General features: G+C 44.4%; 1 non-coding gene across 1 annotated transcript; it reads right to left on the bottom strand.

Annotated features, from left to right (window-relative positions):
• Positions 1-8,075: 8,075 nt before the first annotated feature.
• On the bottom strand, positions 8,076-8,260 carry LOC136656461 (U2 spliceosomal RNA). The gene has a single exon (XR_010794708.1). It is a non-coding gene; the product is annotated as a U2 spliceosomal RNA (small nuclear RNA).
• Between the last annotated feature and the right edge of the window lie 4,805 nt (positions 8,261-13,065).

The following is a 13,065-nucleotide window of genomic DNA, read 5'->3' as shown; positions in this document are numbered from 1 at the left end:
GGCAACAACTGGAATAGTCTTTGGAGCCCAGGTCTACCAGTTTTCACAATGTGAAGCTTAGCTGCTTGCCTGGCATTGGCAGCTAGATATGGAAAACCAAACACACTCCTAAGTCTCCCTAAAATCTTTCAAATATAGAAAATCATCACAGGAAATTAGTATCATTCTTTTTGGGTTCACACTAGAATGGAAAATGTCTTGTATGCACCAAGATTTACTTTTGCAGCAGCTGCAGTCCCTGAGCTCCTCTACACTCCTTCATGGTTAGCAGATTCATAAGCCAAACCTGTGGCAGGTCGGTTTCCTCCCACTGTTAAAGAATGTGTGCGTTCCTGGGCCTGATGTGTATGGCTTGTGGCTGTAGTCACCACTATGTGCCCACGGTAACGCCCCTGGCACCCTGCATGGGCAATGAGTCTGGATGAGATTGGAAAATGTAAGAATCCAGGAAATTTCTGGGCCCCCTTCTTTGGCTTCTGGGCTCCCTTTCTGACCCTAGGCCCAGGTACAAATTACCCCCTTTACCTCCCTCTCCTAGGCCCTGGTGGCCACTGAAAGCAACTGGAACTACCAAAGGTGACCATTAAGGTTGATCTGAAAAGAATTCCATCAGCTATTTGTACTGGTCTAATGTGATTTATGCTAAAGTCTCCTTTCTATTCCCAATAATTTGGGCCCCAAAGTGTCCATGGTCATACTTTAAAGGAGAACTTTCTAAACTGAATATTTTATCTATTTAAATTGTATTGGTTTTTCTATTATTTTCTATTGGCTTTTCTATTATTACAACAGGAACAACTCAGTGCAACTCCAATTTTTGTCCCAGAAATTACACATCATCTGTCCATGCTTTTGTACTCCCCCTCACCTTGAAGATGTTTGTACAACCCTTGAACTCTCATTGCAAAGAAACCTGACAATAGAAGACACTAAAAAAAGAGAGAAGAAAAAGAAGTAGTAGGAAGGGGGGGGGGCAAGGTGATATATTTATTGCTATGAAATGCATCAGCCAGGGGCATATAAATCCAGGAATGAAACCCAGATGCCTAAGTATGTTTCACCTGTGTGTCTTATATTAAACAAGACATTTTCTTTTCTTGCCAGACCTAATATCGCCTTGGTCCTCTATGTATCAGGTTGTTGAGGCTTTCCATCCTCACAGAATGAGGTGCTTATCCACCATGACAGTGTTTGGACAGAGGTAATGTCTGTGGCTAAGGTTCAAAATAGATGCAACTAATATTTATTTACAGTTGGGGTTCTCAGACTTTACAGGAGAGCTAGAACCTTAAGGGGAAGGGGGGCGGCAGCAATAGCACTTCCAGAATTGTACCGCCGTGGTGAAAAGGGGTTTTTCCACGTACCTGGGGGTTGTGCTGACCCTCTAGTCTAGAGGGTGCGGGGGCATGGTCCCCTCTGTGGGCCTCCCAGTACCCCAGAATGGCTCCCTGAAGTAATTGCATCCACTTCTGGTTTAGCGATGAAAACCAGGAGTGGGTCGTGATCTTGTCAGGGAGCTGTTCTAAGCTATGAGGAGATCCTCAGAGCCCCCACATCCTCTAAAGGGCTAGCGCAACCCCCAAATACGTGGAAAAACCCCTTTTTGCGGTGATGTAGTAATCCCGGAAGTCAGTCAGCAGCAACTCTGGATTTGCATCAAACCAGAACAAGGTGGCCTTTCAGGTCCATGCAACAAGGCATGAAGATCATGTGAGGATTTCCCTGTTAGAAAAGAGTTATAGCAGTGTTTCTCAAATTGTGGGTCAGGACTGTTATGATATATGCCCCAGGCCTATAGAAATTTACAGGCTGGATAGGGCAAGGCTAGGCCCTGATGTCTTGGCCTGCATACATGCAGTGTAGCATTGCTGCATCATGAGATTGACTGATGCAACAGGGCATAGCAGGGATGATGCAATACCCTGCAATACCATGTCACAAGACTATGAGTTACACTGTCACCAGATCGTAGCCCACTTCCCATTGGTCAGTGCCAGTATATATTGCAGCTTGTGCAAGCTCCTATGTGGGAGATGTTACGTGGAGCGTCTACGGGAAGCTACGTCAGTGGAGTTGGTGATCTGAGATTGTGGAAAGTGCTATCTTTGCTGTTTGCTTTGCTGTGCTGCCTCAGCACTGTAAATATTGTACAATCTTCAGTAAAAGGACATCTGGTGGTGGAGCACTGCTGTGTCTATGCCTCATTATTTCCCGGGAGTATCTGCCTGACCTTGGGTCTCTGGAGCAGCGGTGCCTTCTGTGTACTCAACACTAGATGGGTCACTAGACCCACTAGATGGGTCGCAAGCCAATTTCAGGTGGGTCCCCATTTATTTCAATATTTTATTTTTAATATATCAGACTTGATGCTACCATGGTATGTGACTGCATTTGGGGATGTGTTACAGACCTGTACTTTTAACAAGCTACTATATATATTATTTTAACAATGATAATCAATGGGACTTACTCCTGGGTAAGTGTGGGTAGGATTGTGGGTAGAAAAAATTTTCTTGCTGGATGGTGTCACTTCCAGTCATGACATCACTTCTGGTGGGTCCTAACAGATTCCCATTCTAGAAAGTGGGTCCCGGTCCTAAATGTGTGAGAACCACTGTGTTAGAGGGATAGTCAAAGTCAGAGGCAAATGCATGAAAACAAAGATGGGATGTGGTGTGTGAGGTTTTTTGCTTTAACAATGTTCTTGCACCTCAGAAATATTTCCATCATTTTAGGTTGTTAGGTCACCCACCTCAGGAGTAGCTTGACTTCTGTAAATGTGGATCAGCTGGACTATGGCTCAGGTTGTGTTCACAGATCTGGGGATACAAGAGGGAATCAATCATTTTGTATTGATTTTTTTGTTTTGTGTTCACTTAAAGACAGGAGAATCACCACCCGGACACACCCTTGGCTCCCACCAAGAAAGTATCTAAGTTCTCCCTCCCCCAAAGTTCTTTGCTGAAAGTGCTGGAGGTGAAAAAAAATTCAGACAAGCACTATCATATACTTACCTATGTCATTACTTTCCTGGCCTTTGTGTTTTAACTAACTCCAAACAGACCCTGAAGCACTCTTTCAAGTACAACCAGCAAAACTGAAAAATCTTCCCAAGAGGCCCCAAGGAATTAATATTTTTTTTAAAGTGAATACATACTAATTGTCTTAATTAAATGCAACAACAAAATGCTGTTTATAATGTTGCAAATGCAGTCTTTAATTAGCAGTAACAAGATCAGCAGGCATGCTAATGAAAATGGCATCTAACACAACTATCACCATTTTGGGATGTGCAAATAAATGCCCAGCAGAATAGATGTGTTTCAATTCCCTGGGAAGAAAGAATATGTCTCCATAAAATTGTAACTGTAAGACAGGGGTGCTAATTTCATGCAAAGCTAAAACAAGCTGTATTTTCTTTAATTCTGACATTTAGTTCCAAGACTAAAGAAAGATTTTAAAAACAACCACATTTTTTACATTTTAGATATGGCATGAAACTACCATAGTTTCAGTCTTCAGCTGAGAGCCATTTTAGAGCCCAATCCTGAGCTCCTTAGCACTGGTGGTATGAGTGTACATCTGGCACTGGGTGTCACAAATGTTTACAGCATGTTTACGGCACCCTCCATGTAGGGACCACTGGTGCCAGTCCAGTACCAGACAGATGCCATTTGGAGCAAGGGAAGAGCTCCAGGCTGCGGTAAGGTTTGTTGGGGCAGGGGGGAGGTGTTCCAGGGCAGGGCAGGGTAGGGAAGGGGGAGGGGGAGGCGAGTGGACAAACCAGGGTGGGAGGGTGTGTAAGATTTCCCTGAAATCCCTGTATTATTATTATTTCCCTGCAAGATTTCTGGAAGAAGGAAGACTGGAATTCCAAACCTAACAATACAAAGATGAGCAAATAGTAATCTGGAACAAATTTTCCTAAAATATTTGTAGACACTCATGTGTGTAAAGAAAGAAGAGGTGACCAATGGCATTGGTATATGGTAATTTTATTAATAAATCTATCTGAGATACTTACAAAAGAGAAATTTCACCTGCCATTTCACTTTAGCCTCCACTCTTAAAGATACAGTCGTAATGGAAATGCCCAAGATCCCTAGATGAGATAGGGTGTGGTGTCAACAGTGGCCCCTTGCTCTGGCAGGCAAGCATGGGGTTAAAACCTAAGCTTTGAGCAGTGGATGTGCTGCACAGCTGCAACCACAAGAGGCAGCCAGGTCATGACAGGGGTAAAAGCAGTACCTGAAGTAGTGAGAGTGTGTGGGTGTAGGAGGAAAGCCTGGAGGAAGGAGAGAATGAAACTGATGGATTAATGGACTGGCTGATGGACTAACTGACTAATGGACAGATGGGTGAATGGGCTTCTGAAGGTTACTGGAATAGGGACTGCTGGAGACACTGGAGAATGGTGTATGGCTGCCATACCCAAAACCTGTTAAGGACCAAGGTATTGCTGTGGTGGCTGGAGAAGCTGCTGGCAGGGGAGGGGAATAAGGGGGACCTCTGCAGGTTGAACAGGTGAGCTGCCCTGGTGGTGGGGTCCAGCAGTGTAGAACTAAGGCCATTGTTGGGGATCTAATTAGCTTAAAGTGGGTGTAGGTTCTCTAGGCAAAGCTTGGGCTGGGAATTTAGCAAAACAATAGATTTCAACCTTTGCAGTCACTTAGAAAACTTGTGATCTGTGAGGGGGAAAAGTGATTATACTGCAAGCCAGACTTTTTTCCATAATAATACCACTATCTCCTATTGCTACTGTGGTTCTACACAAATTGCATTTCAAAGCAAGAGAGGGAGGAACAGAAACACAGTTAGTATCAAACTGCTTCTTATATTACTAGCCCATCTGTTTTCAATGGTTTGCTTCTGGCAACTTCATATCATGAAGCCTGAATTATACCATAATTTCAAACAGCCCAATCCTATTCAAGGCCTGCACCAGCAGAATGTGCTTTGTGGCTGACCTGTTGCAGCTGCTGGGGCTAATCCTGGTGAAAGGGGACAAATATCCCCTTACCCAAAGACACCTCCAACAGCTGAAAATCCCTTGCAGGATGTAGCGTAGCCCACACCAGCACTGCTGCATTGCTGCACAGGGATTTACTTGGGATTGTGCTGAAAAATAATAATTTGCTGACACTCAACATGAACTTCCAAACTCTTAGAGAAAATTAAAACAAGTTACTTTCACTGTTGCACGATGTGGCTTCAGTGCAATGCGTCCTGATTTCAGTTACTACTTGGAACAAAAAAATGTTTCTCATATTCTCCAGGCAATCCTTTTTCATGTTGTCATCTTAGCTATTGCAAATGTTCCAACTGATTATGCATAATTGTGTGTTTTTTTATGAGGATACTATTCCAGGATCCAGCTTTAGGTTCTGGATGAAAGCAACATCACTTATGCTATTGGAGTCACTATCTTGTTCTAACGCCAGGTCTTTCTCCAGATTTACAGCTGAGCAAAGGAATGTTGGTTGACATCATAGCAGAACAAGGAACAAAGCTGGTTTTTGGGATCTAAATTCCATTCAAGTTTCTTGAACTATTCATTCTGGAGGAGTAATTCCCTAAGAAAGGGATTATCTGAATATGGTTTGAATGTGAAACTTAAATGCTTCCTTCATGTTTCCCAAAGACTATGACTATACTTCCCTCCCATCTTGCACTAAACACACACAACATTTTTCCTTGCTCTCTCTCCCCCCTCCCCCCAGCTTGTACCTAAGTTCCACAGGGGAAATGTTGCATGCACCTCTTAGCAAGAAAACATGCAGAGAAATGCAGAAGAAATTACCGGTACCTCTAAGACCAAAGAGCCCATCGCTGGTCCTCTCAACAAGGCAACTTGTTTAAACCAATCCCATAATATTAGAGCTTTTGCTCAAAAGGACATATTTTCTATGAAAGACTCAATTGTTTTATGCTAAGCAGTACACAAGGATGAAGTATCTCTACCTTAAAATATCCCTATCCTGTGCTTTGTTCAGAGGATATTTTAGGTAACATCCTCAGAATACAGAGTTTTGATAAGAAAAAGCACAGGCAGGTGCATGCATACTATGATTTTGAAAAATCTTGCAAGCATAGGCTGCAAGCATCACAGAGAGCCATGGTATAGTATCACAAAAATGATGAACAATCAGGAGAGAAGCAGCTACAACAGACCTTAGACATAGAACCTTGCACAATGCAAGAAGGGCCTTCAACTTCAGCAGGAGAAACTGCAGCAACCCATCCCAGGTCTCAGTCTGACTGGGGACAGAGAAGATGTGGATGATGTGGAGACACCAGAAAGAAGATGAAGACAATGAAATGAGCAGCATAAGCCAGAGACGGGGGAGGAAGAAAGATACTAACCTTTCTAGGGGCCAGTGATACCAAGAGAACAGGTCAGAGCAACAACAGGTCTACAGCAACAACCCATCTGTGGATATTTTGGTCATGATGCAGTGTGCTCAAGTCAGAGTGAGGAACATGTGACAAAAGTATTCAAGGAACACCTGCTATGGTCCTAATAGTCTGTGTCTCCTACCACCCTGAGGGCCCAATCCTATCCAACTTTCCAGCATTGGTGCTACCATAAAGTTCCCTTACCTTGAGGAAGCCTCTGTGACTGTCCCTCCACCACAGGATACAGTGCATGCCCCATTGACATGGCTGCACCAGCATTGGAAAATTGGATAGGATTGGGCCCTGAGGCACTGCTTCCTTAGGAAAAGAATGGAATTGTTAATCTACATGTTACAAAAATTCAGTTTTCCCCTTTAAAAAAAAAAAAAAACTTCACCCAATTGTTATGACAGTAAATTTGGGTTCTTTGTTGAATTCTTTGTTGTACTTTTTGGCAGTTGAATTACAAGATTTCTTTAAGCAATTTAAGCATAAATATATTTTCTTTAGAATGTGCTTTTTCTCTCTTTTTGCAATCATGATAAACAAATGTTGTGCAAAAAATTTCAATAATTATAAATGAACAAAATGCTATGGTTCTTCTCATGCTGAGTTATTAATTAAACCATTGATTACTTAGGAAAAATACTATTTTGAATGGCTTTACCGAATTGGTTTCAAATAAAACTAAGAGCCTGGGCTGGCCTGCTAGTGGAAAGAGCGTTTTGCCAGTGCCAACTGCCTTACAGCTGCTGTGAAACACACTCTGGCAGCCCCCTGGACCTACCAAAGCAGATACATTGGTGGTATGACAGGGTGGGGAAGGGTGGAACAAGGCAGCAACAAGACAGAGGACAGGGAGGCAACTCTGGAATATGAAATGTCCTGTAAAACAAGTAATGCTGTTTAAGTGCAAGTACCAAGTGTTGATAACTAATGTAAATAATGTTTGTATAGCTTCAAAAAGGCAGACAAGCGAGCAAAACACCAAAGGAAATGGTGTAGAAATGTAAGTGCTTGAGCAACTGTTGTTGAATCAAGTATTTCACCATGTAACAATCCCAATTATACTAGGACAACAACAGTTCCACTCTTATCAAAATGCATTTCATAAAATAAAAGTGGAAGAAAAAACAATCTTATGCTAGCACTGCCACCTTGTGGTAGCCCATGCCAAAACTACTACAAAAATCCCTTGCTAACTGAAATGACAAATTTAGCTATGAATAAGCTGCAATAAACAGCATTTCTACAATACACAATCAACTTTCAGATAAATCATTCCTTCTAAACAAAAGCAACTGCCTCCAAAATGAAGAAGTTCATTCAACATAGTTTATATTTTTTAAATAAAAATAATATGGAATCCATCACATTTCCCACTTGTATTTTCAACTTTGTGGGGGGGGGGGGGACCCGGAAGTAAAGTATTAATCTATTATAATTACAAAATATTTCCTTATGTATATATAGTCTTAACAATTTAAAGTTCACATTTCATAGTACCTGCCTGTTGGAGCTGCTCTTGAAAGGATATGAAGAATGCCAAGCCCTCCCCACTAGGTTTCTCTGAGGCACAGTGTGCAGGGCACTGGTCAGCAAGTATACATGATCATGGCTTTTCTCCAAAAACCAAACAGGCCATTATCTATTTTTGAACATCAATTATTTCCCCCAAGGGGAAGTGCACCATGCCTGGAAATACTGCAATACCAGGTTGATGCATGGAGAGGACAGAACAAGCTCCTGTTTCATCTCCAAGCTCCAAAAACTTAGTGAATACAAAAGTTCTCAAATAGGGAACATGTCAGATATTATGCTGATAAGAACAGATTTTTTTTAGTTAGAGCACATTTACAAAGAACAACCAAGTAGAAAATACAAGGCCCCTAAACACGGTTATGTACATTGGGAGAATATTGGTGATCACAAGCACAGAGCAATCGAGCATATTATGCAAGTCCATTTCAGGGGGTTACATGTAGTGGGTTTAGAGTCCATAAGTCACTAAGCCCAAGGCTAGAGAGCGGGACATGCCCAGTCTCACTTTGCACACGGCCAGCTGTGCCTGGCCAGGCTTCTTCTGCCGATGACAGCCTCCGGTTCTGGGTCCAGGGGGTCCTCCGTGAGTGGTCTCCGCTGTCATTGCTGGCATGTCTGGCTTCTGGATGGGTTTGTTCTAGGCATGCACTATAGCAGTGGGGCACAAATTAGAGCACAAGGTAGCATACAGGCAATAAGTCATGTTAGGGGTGAAGGGAAAGAGAATAAAGCAGAAAGACGGCATATGTCAGTCCTTCTCCGACAGCATGTGCAGTAGTGTTGCTCAAGTGGCATATAGTTCAAGGCTGGAGGTGAGCAAGGCCCACCCCCTTGCTGCATGGGGCAGGTGGTGAGTCCCTGCTGGTGCCTCCAGGCTGAACACTCTCTTGACTGGCTCAGGGGCTTTGGGGGGGGGTCCACCTGCAACACGGGTTGCCTCAAGAGCTCCTAAACAGCTGGTGGGCTGTTGCTCATCTTTTGTGGGAGAGAGCGGCTTGTGGCTCACCCCTTGCATGGAGTGGGGTGAGCTATGGGTGGCTCCCCGCCACTGGGTCAGGAGTGCGAGCTGTGGGTGGCTTCCCTCCAGTGGGTCAGGAGGATGAGCCATAGTGGCCTCCCTCCACTGTGTCAGGAGGGCAGGCCGGCAGGCCGAGTGCCTAGTGGCCTCTCCCCTCTTGGGTTAGGGGAGCAGACCGGTTGTGGTTCCTCCATCCTCGAGCTTGGGGGATGAATCAGTTCCTCATACTGGTGGTGTTCTGAGATATGTTCAATGGAAATGTCTTGGGACCACCGGATGGTGTCAGACACTATCAGATTGCACATGAGCTTCGCATAGCATTTGCCCACACCACAAGCTCTCAGCACGGGCTCATTCTTGGGGTCACAACCACGAAGGGCCTGGAAGGCATGGACCAGGAAGGCATGGACAGAGATGTCATACCCTCTCTGCCTCAGAGTATCTGCCAGGGGTGTGTACTTCTGGTGCTTGCATTCCCTGGCTTCTGTCATGGTTTCTCTCCTGTTCTCAACGGGGATGGTGACATCAACCATGGTGATCCACTACTTGTCTTCGTCACAGATGTCGGGTCTCAGCTGACTCCCTGTGTCAGCCACTGTTTGGTTCAAGGAGATTGTCCCTTTCAAGGCAGGGATGGGTTGGTGAGGAGTTTATTTGACTGATTATTTGACTAAAAGAAGAGCTCCAGAAGGATCTCTTCCATTGGAAGAATGGGCAGCAAAATGGCACATGTACATCCTTGTAAGTGTGAAGTAATGTACATTGTGGCAAAAAAAGCTTCATATATAAGCTAATGGGTTCTGAACTGCCTGTGATGGATCAGAAGACCTTGGGGTGCTGGTTGACAGCTCAATGAAAGTGCTGACCCAGTGTGCGGCAGTAATAAAGAAGGCCAACTCCATGTTCAGGATCATTTTAAAAAAATTGAGAATGAAAGGGACAACAGTATAATGACATGGTACAAAGACAAAACACTGACCTCCAAAAAGCATACAGGCTGTCGCATTCTGCATAATTGCAGTTTCCAAACTATCTTCAAGGGAAATGTAAAGTGCACATACAGCACTTTACTACAGTCTATTCCTTATGTCACTGTGGCCAGGTCCACAAGATTCAAATACGGTGCACCAGCCAAAGCTAGACAAAGTTGTCCCTGGCCACTGCCACCACCTGGGACTCCAGCTGCTGTGAATCCAGGCAAATCCCCAGAGCTGCAGACCTACTCCTTCAGAGGGAGGGCAACCCCATTCAGAGCAGGAGAATACTGTCTAGCACTTGCATCATGCCTTGTTTTGTTAATGGATGAAAGTTAAATTCACCTACATATCCACTACAGCCATGTAGCTCACAACCTCACACAAGCTCTTGTGGAATTATCTCATATAAAATGGGGTGGCCAGACCTTGACTTGTGACATATAATGTGTGGCATTATATAACATATAATGTGTGGCTCTTGGAAATATGTTGGCTGAGCTCATTTTTGCATCACAATTAACATAAAAGGTAAATAACAGCCCAATCCGGAGCTGTCTGGTGCGTGGGGCTGCCACAGCACCAAAACTGGCTGACAGCATCCTGAGCACAACTGGTTAGCCGCCAGTGGCTTCTTGAAGGAAGGGGACATTTGTTCCCTTCCTCCAGGTAAGGGAAGTAGCCCTGCAATGGGGTTACTCAATTCTGCGGTGGCTCTTTAGCCAGTGCAGAATCAAGGAGTCCCGTGTCAGACTGCACGGCCCAACACGGGGCTCTGAATCCAACGAAGCTGAGCTCAGCTGATCCCACCCCCTCCCTCTCTTGCCATATCTTCCCCCACCCCCCACCCACCCTAGAACACCTCCTCCCCACCTCACCACACACTCCCACATACCTCTCCACAGCCAGGCAATTTGCAAGGAGTGGTGAGCCAGCACACACCGCATAGGATTAGACCTTGAGACATTTTCAAGCTTTATACTATTTAGAGTATAAACTGAGAGTCCACTGGATTAAAATTAGTTTAATATTTGTTATATTTAAGTATTTAAATGTGTTTTAAATATTGTGGCTCTCAAACCTCTCTCTTTTATAAATATAAATATAATTGTATTTTAAAACACCAAAAATTAACAAATAGAAACTAAAAAAGTTGGAAATAAAAATGAAAATAAAAACAGGTATTGAAAGTTATATGGCCAGTGCACAGTTCTAAATCTACATTTCTTTGTTCTTATACAAAATCATGTAACGTATCAGGTATCATATCTTAAATGGTCTATTACAACGCAATCCTATCTTGTGCTGGAGCAGGCAGGCCAGAAGGCCGGCGCTGTATCCAGCGCAAGTTAGGGCCCTAAATTGGTTCAGCCAGAGGTAAGGGGAAACTCTTCCCCTTACCCCTGGGTAAACCACCACAGCCTCTATGAGTTTCCTTGTGCCACTTCCTAAGGTGCTCCGCATTGCTCGGGAATGGGGGTTGGGATCCGGCATAACAGCCAGATCCCGGCCCCGCCTCCCCTTCCCACCCCACCCCTGTGACTGCCCTCCACCTACCCCAGAACACCTCCCTCCCATCTCCTCCCTGCCCTCCCTAGAGCCTTGCATTGGCCAACGCAAGGCTGCCTCTGCAAGTTGGCGCAGAGGCTGGATCCATGCACCAGCCCAGCCGACTCTAGAGAAGGTGCAAAATTGCCTTACAGCACATTTGCAACCCCCCTGGGCTGGCGCAAGAGACTTGTGCTGGCCCAAGGGCACCTCAGGATTGCGCCCTTAGTTATTCTAAATTATATTTTCAAGAATGGAAAAAAAAATTATCTGTATATGTGGCTCTCAAGCACCTGAAGTATATTGTATGTGGTACTTACGTGAAGCAAGTTTCAGCCTAGAAAAGAGACGCTTGAGGGGGGACATGATTGAGACATACAAAATTATGCAGGGGATGGACAGAGTGGATAGGGAGATGCTCTTTACACTCTCACATAATACCAGAACCAGGGGACATCCACTAAAATTGAGTGTTGGGCGGGTTAGGACAGACAAAAGAAAATATTTCTTTATTCAGCGCGTGGTCGGTCTGTGGAACTCCTTGCCACAGGATGTGGTGCTGGCGTCTAGCCTAGACGCCTTTAAAAGGGGATTGGACGAGTTTCTGGAGGAAAAATCCATTATGGGGTACAAGCCATGATGTGTATGCGCAACCTCCTGATTTTAGGAATGGGTTAAGTCAGAATGCCAGATGTAGGGGAGAGCACCAGGATGAGGTCTCTTGTTATCTGGTGTGCTCCCTGGGGCATTTGGTGGGCCGCTGTGAGATACAGGAAGCTGGACTAGATGGGCCTATGGCCTGATCCAGTGGGGCTGTTCTTATGTTCTTATGTTCTTATGGCTATCCCTGGTATATACACTTGATTTTAAAAGCCATTGCTTGCAGGCTGATTCAAGTTTAAACCCAGCCCCTTTTGTCATTTAGGAAAAGATCCACACACACCCCGTACAAATGATGCCACAGTACAATTCCTTAACCCAGGACAGAAGCACCATCCTCTCCACCTATCTTCCCCATGGCTTGGGGCGTGTTTTTGGGTGATATTTTTTTTCCAAAATTTCTTCATTAAAATAGCAAATCATGTGTTTTTATTCTAAGGGCACATTTTATTAATTTATAATTATAATTGTTTTAAAAATGTATTAGGTAGGTGATGTACTGTCAGCAAATGCATCCACAGTAACATTTCTAAGTGGAAAAGTCATCTATTTTAATTTCTGGAAAGTACGACTTAAACACTAAAATGTGGTGTTTTGCGTCTTTATTCAGATATTTTCACACCCAAAAGGCAGTGTTTTGTTGTTTTTTTTGGAGTTTTTGGGTGGGGTGAACCCTATATCCATGCTATATCACTCAGAAAACCAGGGACGTGCAGTCAGTGGTGAGGCAGAGCTTCCCCGCCAGAGTACTTTAAAAGTGCCACAGCTGTGGGAGCTGCCCAAGCACTCACAACCCAGATGTGGGATGGGTGGTGAGGCAGAGCCTCTGCATCAGGGAGGTGTGGTGTGTGGGGAGACAGATGAGGCAGAACCTGCCCACCTAGAATGTGCAGTGGGTGGGGGGCAGGTGAGGCAGAGCCTCCCCAC

Source organism: Tiliqua scincoides, chromosome 6 (genome assembly GCF_035046505.1).
Source record: "Tiliqua scincoides isolate rTilSci1 chromosome 6, rTilSci1.hap2, whole genome shotgun sequence".
In the NCBI taxonomy this organism is placed as follows: Eukaryota; Metazoa; Chordata; class Lepidosauria; order Squamata; family Scincidae; genus Tiliqua; species Tiliqua scincoides.
Note: the sequence above shows the minus strand (reverse complement) of the source record. Positions and strands in the feature narration are given on the sequence as shown.